General features: G+C 36.3%; 1 non-coding gene across 1 annotated transcript; it reads left to right on the top strand.

Moving 5' to 3' along the window:
• Positions 1-11,396: 11,396 nt before the first annotated feature.
• On the top strand, positions 11,397-11,599 carry LOC138817445 (small nucleolar RNA SNORA73 family). The gene has a single exon (XR_011368884.1). It is a non-coding gene; the product is annotated as a small nucleolar RNA SNORA73 family (small nucleolar RNA).
• The last annotated feature ends 473 nt before the right edge of the window (positions 11,600-12,072 follow it).

Here is a 12,072-nt window from a genome sequence, read left to right on the forward strand (position 1 = left end):
TACCATAGCTAAGATATGGAACCGACAATATTTTTTTAAATACTAAAAAAAGAAATTAGTCTCATGGCATTTCTCAACCCTCTGCATACCGAAAGACTTCAGTAGTGGCTGCTTTAATATAAACAACATGCTTGTTCCTAGGCTTTAAAACAATATCAGAAATCTCAGTTAACAAGGGTCAATAAGAAATGGAAAATATCCCTATTTAAACGACTTGTTTTTGCCCTTCCCCTCCACATGGGAAGGGATTGAAGGGGAAACAATGCTTGGTAAGAAATGTACTCATTATCTTGCCCATATAATTATAACCTCTCTGTACAGTATTTTCACAATTAAAAAAATCAGAAAAAAGAAATGGAAAATATCATAGACAACAAGAAAAATAAATAAATTTTGTTTGTAGGATAATGAACCTATAGTGACTTTCAGCATCCTCTTGTACTAGGTGGGTGCTTATATGTTTCTGGATTGAATGTAAAATTTAGAGTAGTGATGCATGAATGGAACTCAGAAGTCACTTCCCTTTGCAAGCTGAACTCTTCCAACTGCAAAATCCAGTCATTTATTTTAAATATAAAATGGCTGAGTTCAATCATCTACACATAGATCATGTCTATCCATGTTGGATGATTTTATGATTGTAAGGTACCTTTCTACATTATTTTTGTCAGTCATGAGGCTTGAATTGAAGCTTTGGGATCTATCTCTGAGTTCTTTTGTTCAAGATTAGCCTCTATGACTTTGAACTACTGTGCCACTTTTGGTTTTCTGGTGGTTGGTTAATTGGAGATAAGAGTTTCACAGACTCTCCTGACAAGGCTGACTTTGAACCTTGATCCTCAGGTCTCAGCCTCTTGAGTAATTAGGATTACAGGTGTGAACCTCCAGAGCCTGGCTTTCTACATATGATTTATTACCTGTTAAAGTATCATCTCTGTGTCCCCCCCACCCCGCCATAAAACATGTAGAGACACACAGATTGGTCCATCAGTGAGAACAGATTCAAGACAAGAGTGACATGACATGGCTGTTGATGGCAGGACTGTGGCTACAACCTTAGACCACTGCTTGTCTAACTCTATTTCATTTTTAAAAACAAGATTTGATAGGGATAGATGAGTATTGTGAGGTAGGCAGAAAGGATGCAACATTATAGAAACAGACTCATATGCCTTCTTCAAAAAAAACTGACTGCAAAATACTAGGCCAATATTTATTTATTTACTTACTTTCGTGAAAAACACGGTTTGATAAGAGTATCAAAATGTCAAGTGAGCATTTAATGGACATTATTGAGATATTCATTTCCAGTACACTTTAAGACACTGAGCCTGCAACCCTTGGAGCTATCTCACCTCCAAGTCATATGGTGATTTTTATGTTGCTGAGAAGTAATGGTGAAAACAAATAATCCAAAAGTAGAATGCTGGCTCCATTGGAGGGAGGGGTTTCACAAATCACATTTAACAAAACCATATCCTATTGAATGGCACCAGTGCATTACTGTGAGCTTATTACTTAAGGCTTAAATATTTAAAATAATATTCCTTCAAAGACTCTTATAACCTCAGAATGCCCATCCATTTTTAATGAGAGTAAAACAAAGCAAAAATGAAAATAACATAGAAATAGACTCTCACTTTCTGAACTTCCTTCCACTTCCTACCCTTGCCTTATCTCTAATCTGCCTTGTGCCTTTGAGTTCTCCCACACCTGGGGAATTCTTCTGATTTCTTTGCACAAAATGAAGACTTTACAATCTGGGCCTTGTTAACCTTTCTAGACTCACTTTCTGCCATGATTTCTGCTCATAAGGAGATTCATCCATTTTTATGCTGTTTTACAGAGATTTCCCATTCTGTCCCTTTGCCACTAAATTATTGCATGGCTTTCCCTTTCCCTTATTTACCACCATCCTCTAATCCCATCCACTTCTGTCAGCTCCGTATCCCTTTTGACATCCATAGATGGAAGGAAGGGCTTCTTCTTATCACTTGGTAAGTATACCTTGGTTCTTCTCATGCTGAATCAAAGCTAGTTAGAAATAGCAGGGTATAACTTCCACGATTAGTCATAAAGACCACTGAGTGTTTGCTTCATTCTTATAAATAGTTTGCTTTAAGAAAAACCTGACACAATGGTATAAGGGATACTCCAAGTTTATGTAGAGAAGAACTAAGGCCTCCTATTCAAAGCCAGTACCAACTATGGGTCATGTGACTGGCATTGAAAGACAAGCCCCTAGCTGTAGTCAGGTATTCAGATGGTCGCAACCCATTTTAACACATAATCTTAAATTTAAGATTTGGATGTGAAAGCCTTGCTCAGCCAACTCTTGAATTTATGACTCACTGAAATTGTGAAAGATAACACGTGTTTAGAGTACTCTTAAGTGCTGAGCTTTAGAGCAGCATGGCAATGTGTTAAGTATCAATAGATATAACCAATAGAGCAAGTACATTGCACATGGCTTTGATATATCACTCTTTAAATGGCTCTCATGGCTGTCCTGGTGAAAGCAGGTAAAGTCTCCTTATTGTGGGTCCTCCATATTTTCAAACTTCAAACTAAGCATATGGAAACTTAGCATGATTTGTTGGGCTTTCTTTTCTATCTCATCCACTAATTTAACTGTTTTCATTATATTATTGACTAACTTATTGGTAGAAGTTGTATGCCACAGTAGAAGTTTATTATCAGACATAATATGAATTCTATTCTGGTAGGATTCTGGCAAGAATGAAATAATGATCTCATTCACATTATCTATAATTGAAGGACTATCAAGAGTGTTATTTTATTCTCTCTCTCTCTCTCTCTCTCTCTCTCTCTCTCTCTCTCTGTGTGTGTGTGTGTGTGTGTGTGTGTGTGTGTGTGTGTGTGTGTGTGTGTGTGTGTTCTGGTTCCATTTGAACTCGGGGCTCATGCTCTTGCTAGGATTTTTTATCTAAGTTGGTGGTGCACAGTTTGAGCCACACCTCCCCTTATGGCTTTTTGGGTAATTAGAGATTAGGGTCACACAGATTTTTCTGCCCAGAGTTGACATGAACCATCTCAGCCTTCTGAGTAGCTAGGATTATAGGCATAAGCCACCAGCACCTGTCATTACTCTATTCTTGTAGTCTTAGAATTTCATAACTATAAAATCTGGTTATAGTTTATAATAGTTTTCTTAGATAATCTCTGTAATATACATTGGTGGAAAGACTCCGGTAAGATACGTATAAGTAAAAACTCTTAGATCAATCGCATATTTATCTTTTTCATACTAAAAAGGTTGCAAGACTAAGAGACACTATACAATGTGGATGAAGTATAACAGCTAACTCGGGGAAGACTCACAATGGCTCAGTGAAGACCCATGTTCCTTAATAAGGTCAGCAGAGCTGCAAACCTAGAGAGGGTTTTAAAGTTTGTATGAAAGGCCGTTTGATCCTTCACTTCTCTCTAGATTTCTCAGACCCAATCCTAACACAGTTTCTATAATGAAATTGAGCAAAGGAAGCCTGGGGAGGATGAACACAGCCCTGAAGTTCAGAGAGGGGCCGCCTGAGTGAGTAAATGTGCTTTCAATGGCTCATAGGCCAAGAGGCGAACATGGCTTATGGGTTTTGCCACTAGCAAACTTTCCTCTCTAACACGCTTGATCTGCAGATTATTCTCTCTCATGATGCCTGTATTCACCATGCCTTGAAAGTGATTTCAAAAACCTTGAAAACAAATAGATTGAGATTTCTACATGGGGAGGGGGGGAGGAGAGTGTTGAAGCTGTACACAGATTTCTCGTTATTATTTCTTGTTGCCTTTGTTTATTTGTCATTGCCATTGGTATGTAGAAAATATTTTGAATTGCTTTTTGCTATTTAATAATTAGTGTTTCTTGTAAGCATTGTGACCACTGTGTATAACTTGTTTACTATTTTGCAAGGCTTTTGTAAGCCTTAACTTATCCACATCAAGATATTGTGCATAGAATCACATAGAAATGCATGGAATCAATGCTTTGAAATGGTGAATTCATTTTCGTGTGCAGGTATGTTCTCTCAGATATGTATTTTTGTTGAATGACATTTTTGTTAGAAATAATATTTAGCTAGGTGACAATGACCTACAATCCTAGCTACTCAGAAGGCTTACATCTAAAAATCATAGTTCTGACCAACTCTGAGCAAAGAAGGTCCATGAGAATCCTACTTCCAATTAACCAGCCAAATACCAGAAGCAGAGCTGTAGTTCAAGTGGTAGAGCAGCAGCCTTGAGCTGAGAAAGCTAAGGGATAGCACCCAGGCCTTGAGTTCAAGACCCAATCCCATCACACACACACACACACACACACACACAAATGTGCAATGGTATTTAAATGATTTCTGGTAAATGCTATGAATCTATACTTGACATTTTATATTTATAAATATTACCATAAAAAAGAGAAACTACCTGAAATTAGGTAGATGGGCTAATATCACCCCAGTTAAAGGATAACAAAATCTCATAACCTCACTTCCCCAAAGCGAACTCTCCCTATCATCGATATGAACACAAAGCTTCCAAATGGCCATTTAGTGCTTCAATCCTTAAAAAAAAGGCAACCAGAAATTATGTTAACTACACATCTCAAATATCAGCAACAGAGAACCTAGCAAAATAAAATAAAATAATCGCTAAAGAAATAAAGAGAAGTTGTCAGAGAAAATGGAAATAAAATCAAGAAGTAGAAGAAATACCCAAAAATAAACCTTCCCCAATGGTATTTTCAGAAAGACAGAGAGGGTGTTGAATCCATAAAAGAATACAAAACAAGAATACAAAAGAGTACAATCAGAATACTATAAAAGGGCCATAGAAATGAAAAAGAGCAATTTTTAAATATCCACAGAAGAACATAACAGATCAGCTCAAAAAATTATGTGAAAAAATTCAGAAAGTAGAATATAATTACTATAAAATGAGAGAATCGCTAATTAAGATACATCACCCAACACATTATCCTAGAAAATGAAAACAACAGAAGGAAAGTTTACTAAAGGTTTAAGTCCATCCAAAGGAGTACATAGATATATAGATTACACTGGATGGGCCATGTGTGTCCTTTAGAACCACAAAATCTTAAGGCAAGACAAAAATATTTCAGAACATTGGCAATAAAGAAGAAACAGGAAATAAAGAGAAAGAATGACGGGTCAAATATTAAAAAAAATACGATAACACTAACATTAGGAGCTCACGGACTAGAAATAGAGCCTTTGAAACTCTAAGGTAAGAGTTATTTCTGACCTAAAATCCTAAATCCTGGCAAACCATGAGTCAAAAAGAGAGGTGTAATGGAGACTCTTTCAGAAGGTAGGAATTCAAAAAGTATTTGCTCCCATACATTCCATCGTTAGAAATTACTAGGAGAGTTTTTCACCAAATGAGGAACATTAAGAAAAAGGAAATAGTCCAAAGAACAAGGCAAAGAGAAACTTTACAATGACAGTAAAGGAGAAATCAAAGTCACAGCTGCAGAGCAGGCCTAGAGAAGAATGTGTCCTAACATGCTCAAGAGGATAGGGATCTATAGGAATTCTATTCTCACCTAAATGGGTAGTTATAGTTGAAATGTATCATTATTGTTAGGTATAGGAAAATGAAGCTGTGTTCATGTCAATAATTCTGGCATTTATTTCAGTGTTGGAGATTGAATCCAGAGACTTGCACATACTAAACAAGGATTCTACCATGGAGCTACATTCTCAGCTTTTAATCTAATTTTTTGGTGGTTTTGAATTCAGGGTCTCCCACTTCTAGGCAGATGCTCTAACACCTCAGCCACAACCACAGCCATATTCTGCTTAGATATTTTTTTTCAGATTTTTGCCCTAGGTTGACTTCAGACTAATACTTTCCCAACTGTAGCGTGGGGGAGGGGGGTCCTGGGCTGGTCTTGAACAGAGATGTGCCTTATCTCTGCCTGCCTTCTAGGTAGCTAGAATTACAAGCACACCCAAATATCTGGCCTATGGATAGGCTTCTATTGTTATTTTTTAAAACATAAGCATTTGTTTTGTGTCAGACTTCAGTACCTAACAATTGAAGTCAGTTTTTCTTTTCTTTTTTTCTTCAAGGAAAGTTAGCAGATTAAGATGTCTCTAATTTGGTAAATGTTTTCGGGCAAAAATTCACTTGAGTCTATCTCAAATAGAGTCAGGCTGAGAAATTTGCTAGCAAAGCTGACATTAACCAACACATAACTTCTACGGCAGTTTTCAGTTTTGAACTAATTCATCAAAAATAGTATTAATAACAGCCTTAACACACTCAGGCTTGTGGGTTTGTTATAAAGGAAATCAAACACTTGCTGGGTGACGGAATAGAAATCAGCCTCCTGGGTGAGAATTGTTCATACTTTCACAGGCTCAACTGGTTGGGCCAAGTCCACCCTAGTGATTCACTCTGGGTAATAAATGTGACATCACAATGGGAAATACATAAATCTCTCTTTTTTGTTTTATTATGATGGAGAGGGTTTAATTAGTCCTACCCACAAGCATAGCATATAGTGGGGAACCTGTGTCTTCCTGTCTCAGGAACCACCAAACCTCAATGGGATGAAATCGGATGACCCAACTATTCTCAAGGAGAATGTTTTTTGTTTGTTTGTTTGTTTTTGCTTTATGATTCAGACAGACATTCTAATTTGGATGGATTCAAGCAAATACAATTTGAACTCCTTACCTTAGAATGGATTGTATTCAGACTGATTGCCTTCACAACTCCTCTGCTTAGCCCGTAGGACATCCAACAGAGGTCTTTGGCATAACTAGGTGATGTTTACACTCACAAAATATTGCTGTGTATATAAATGTTTCAGAAGGCATTTGCATGCCATGGAACTGACTTGCAAAGCTTTAACCCTGCTAAGGTAATAGGCTGGTCTTAACTGCATAGTTTTATTTGTTTCTAATTTAGCAAGGGCCTAGACAGATGCTATCTTAATTACTCCAAAACAATTTGCTGCTCTTTGAATAATGAGTGTATTTTTCTATGAATACTTAAGATGCTTTCTCTGGTGAAATGAATGTGTATAATGGAAAAGTTTTCATTGCTGTTGTTTGATGACTTCAAACCAGTATGCCTTATCTTACCTGGATCTGACTATGATGTGTCATGTTATTTATGGCTTAGTGTTGGCCCAGTGATTACTTTGTACAGCATGAACTTAGTATATAAGAATGCTGGGCTAGCAATGAACTAAGGTATTCTAAAGGGGCTAGGTAATACATCCTCAGTGACTGCTGAAGACTAAGCCATCCCATGTTTTGACAAGCCCTTACAGTGAGATAATCCACTTTAAGATCATATTGCATTATGTATCACTTTTCTCCCCCATTAATCTTTGCAGTACACTTTTGTTTTTTAATGCCTGCATTCTCAGAGCTGTGGAGGTGGTTGTTTTATGTTAAAGATAAAGCCTTCCATTAGTTTGTCAAGGCTTTGCAAGCTAGAACAAAAAAACACAAAAGATGTAGTAGTTTATTTTTCACAGATGGCTTTCTGAAATGGGTAGATTCCAGAGGACTTAATTGTACATGAGCAAAGACCAAAACAGGTTTGTGCTAGGTCCTTGTCCATGTCAACCCATCCTGGCAAATAGGAATACATTAAAAAAATTCCTTACACAGCACCAACCAAGTCAGTATTACTTTGATCTGCATGCTAATACCTTTTAGGAATATAGATGTAGCCTTCCTCCAAAACTACTATAAGATCAAATATAGCAATATATACAAAAGTCTACACTTTATGATCAGTCTACTTATTACACTAAGAAAAAGTTGCTACTATCTAAAACTAATTAATGCAATAATTATATAATGCCCTTAGACATAGCTAACGGAAATGTGTAATATACCATATTTAGGAAAACAATTGGAGAGTTTCTCAAAACCATCAAACAAATGTATAACTATCATATAAAACTTACCATATGCTGTGAATTATCCATAGTAGTTAATAACAAATATCCAATGAAAAACTTATATATGAATGCCCATGAAACATTATTATTAACTGGATAAATAAGGATATGATCCAGGTGCCTTTTATTTTTTTATTTATTTTATTTATTTATGTATTTGTATTTATTTATTTATTTAATTTTGCCGGTTGTAGGACCTGAACTCTGGGCTTGGGAGCTGTTTCTCAGCTCTTCAGCTCAAGGCTAGCACTTTACCACTTGAGCCACAGAGCCACTCCCGGCTTTTTCTGCTTATGTGGTGCTGAGGAATCAAACCCAGGGCCTCATGCATGCAAGACAAGCACTCTACCACTGAGCCACCTTCCCAGTCCCGCAGGTGCCTTTTAAATAAAAAAAAAACCATTTATTCATAGTATGGAAAGGGCCATTGCCACAAACAAGGGTAAAATATTAATCCATAAAATAATGCAGATGAAACTTGAGATTATTATATATAATAAGGTACTTAATAAAAACCACATTTCTTACAATTTTCTACATATGAAATATGCCAAATAGACAAATCCATTGGAAGTATACTAGTGTTTGGCATTAGCTAGAAGAATATGGAACAGGAAGTTACTGATACTGCATAGGTTTTTTTTTTCTGAGTGTGATTAAAAAATCAACAAACTACTTTAAAATTGATTGTAGTGATGACTGAAAGAATACTAAACACAACTCAGTTGTTCAATTTAAAGGGGTTTATCTGTGTAAATTAAAACTCAATGTGAAATGTTCTTCACAAATTGTAATTAAATGTAAAATAATTCATAATTCTTTTGATGCAGGGTATAATAGATTATGGAACAAATGGGACATGAGAATAGCAATGGAATTCTTTATAAAGTGAGCATAATCCAGAAGCTCTTCATGATTAAAATTACAAACCAGTAAATGAGGTAGATTTTCTTAAACATAATAAATATTTAAAAATAATTCAACATGGGCTGGGAAGGTGGCTCAGTGGTAGAGTGCTTGCCTTGCATGCATGAGGCCCTGGGTTCAATTCCTCAGCACCACATAAGCAGAAAAAGCCAGAAGTGGAGCTGTGGCTCAAGTGGTAGATCACTAGTCTTGAGCTGAAGAGCTGAGAGACAGCTCCCAGGACCATAGCTCAGGCCCCACAACTGACAAAATTTATGAATATATATATATCTACATATATATATATATATATATATAATTCAACATAGTAGTAAAATATTGAACTTATTTTCTCTGAAGAACAAGATAAGGATGTCTATTGATACCATGTGTATTTTGCTTTTTACTGAATATTCTGAAAAAAATCAATGAATGCATCCAGGTTGAGAAGAATGTGAATCATCTATTTATAGATTATATGATCTTGCATGTAGAAATCCACTAGTAAACCCATGAAATTGATCAACAAGCTTAGTTGTAAGACTTATGACAAACATATAATAAATTATATTTAAATACACAGTTGCAATAAAGAATCCACAGTGTTACTTTTCGAAGTCTACATATAGCAACATCACAAAGAACAAAAATTTTATGAACACACATAAGATCACATAACTAATACCATGAAACTACAAGATGTATTGAAAGTTATTAAATTTATTGAAGATGTTGTAAGTAAATGTATCTGTAAACTTATTTTATCTAAAGATTCAATACAGTCCCTATCAAAACTCTAGCTGAATTCTTTTTAGAAGCAGACAAGCTTCTAGATTCAATGGAGAAGATCAATGGAGAAAGAAGATAGATGGATAATATGCAGACATCCCTTCTCCAAAAAGAAACAGATGAGCTCAGAAAGGAGGTAATTACAGAGGTAATTGGAGATGAAAAGGAACAGGGAGAAAAAGAGATCAAGAGATTAAGGAAGAGAAAAATTTTAAATGAAGGGTGATGTGGAGACTAAGGTGCTGTTGAGAGAAACTAAAGGAAATCAGTTCACAACTGACTTTAATGAGATAGTGGAGGTAATGGTTCACCTTGTCAGGAAAAGATATACGCTGTGAGGTTGAGGGAAGTTTGAGTTCGAGGTAGAGATGAGAAAGTTGTGGTATGCTTTCACAGATTACTTCTTTGGTATTTCATTAAAAGTCATCTCTACACCAAAAGTCATCTAGGTTTTCTCCTCTGTTATCTTCTATGATATTTATACTTGCATGCAATCCAATTTGACTTAATTTTACTGAAGGATTTACAGTTTCACTAGATTCATTTTTCTTTGTGTTCATTTTCTGTTTTCCAGTTGTCTCAGCTTTTGTAAACAAAACAAAAGCTACCTTTGTTATGTGCATTCTCTCTGATCCTTTGTCAAAGACTGATTCATTAGCTGACATGGTGGCATATTTCTTGTTCCAATGACTTCAGAAATAGAGATGTACATATATCAACAAATTTGAGACCAGTGTAGACAACACAGTAAGAATCTATCTTAAGGGCTGGGAAGGTGGCTCAATGGTAGAGTGCTTTCCTTGCATGCATGAGGCCCTGGGTTTGATTCCTCAGCACCACATAAGCAGAAAAAGCAAGAAGTGTCATTGTGGCTCAAGTGGTAGAGTGCTAGCCTTGAGCTGAAGAACTGAGGGACAGTGCCCAGGCCCAGAGTTCAGCCCACAACCACCACCACCAGCAACAAAAGACTCTTATCTTAAAGTTATCACTTGACTACATTGATGTGGCTCTATTTCTGGCTTTTTTTTAATATCATATAAATCAATGTATCTACATTGTCTTTATTTCTGTCACTTTATACTAATTTTTAAAGTGGATTAATGTCTATGTTCTTATTTTTCTCTTTTTATTGTCAAGGTGATGTACAGAGGGGTTACAGTGACATAAATAATAGTACATTTCTTGTCCAACTAGTTACCCTTCCCTCATTTTCCTCCTACTTTTCCTCTCCCTCACCCCCTAAGTAGGACAGATAATTTCCAACATATTGTTTTATGAGTATCACTGTTGGATTGTTGGATTGGGTCTACCCCAGTCTCACCATTCTCTTGTTCCCCTTTCCTTCCCTAATTCAAATAAACACATATACAATACCAGGACACCAAAACCAAACACAGTGACAACAGAGAACTTACATCATTCCTCTCCTACAATACTGGTGAGTATTCTAAGGTAAATTTTTCCACAAAAGAATTTGCTGGGATTTTGACTGGTACTGAATTAAATCAGTAGATCAGTTGGAGGAGAATTGATATTTTGTGACACTGTAAGAATTGTGAGTCTCCCTACCCATGATCACAGACCATCTCACCATTGTTTAGTTGTTTGATTATTTATATCACAGTTGGGCAAATTTCCCTCATAACCATCATACACATAGCTTATTAGATTTATACATGTGTTACATTCTTTTTTATGTTAACATAAAAGTATTTTGCATTTTACTTTAAAATCCCATGTGGTTCCAACAGGGACACCCCGGGAGGTCACTCTTCCTGGGCTCTGTCCTCGTGGCCTGGGGAGCATAGGGCTCTGCCCAATGATGTATAGTCCCTTTCCACAATGTTGGATATGTATCCGGGCTTTGTGTCTGCGCCTGCATATTCCTACAGCTTCCCAGAGTCCTGTGGACAATGACTGGGGAGATAAACCATGCAGGAAACAGTGTAAAAAATTAAAAATAAAATCCCATGTGGTTATTTTGCTGGTATTTCGGAAAACAATTTACAAAATACGAAGTGTTTTTTTTAACCTTGCATTCCTCAACCTTGATATGATCACTAATTCCAAAAGAGTTCTTTTATTACTTTTAAATGTTGAACATAGACAATAGTATCAGCTGCACACAATCTTTTTTCTCATTTCACAAGAACTGTAATTACAATTTTCACTGTACAGAGGAGGACGCTTCGCTCCAGAGAAAATAAGTAAGGTCACTCAACTAATTATTGCCAGAGAAAGGACTTAAACTCAAGATGCAGTCATAGTCTACCCAGATCCTGAGGTCCACCATCATGCTACCTCATCTGTTATGAAAAATACTAAATTTTAAGGTCATAAACTCAAAAGGAAACCATGCACTTTTCTGTAGCTAGAGTAGAATGCTGGTGACTCCAGGTGTAATTAGTTGGTTGTTGAAG

The sequence above is a fragment of the Dipodomys merriami genome, unplaced genomic scaffold, assembly GCF_024711535.1.
Source record: "Dipodomys merriami isolate MVZ:Mamm:240054 unplaced genomic scaffold, mDipMer1.0.p SCAF_7, whole genome shotgun sequence".
NCBI classification, from domain to species: Eukaryota; Metazoa; Chordata; class Mammalia; order Rodentia; family Heteromyidae; genus Dipodomys; species Dipodomys merriami.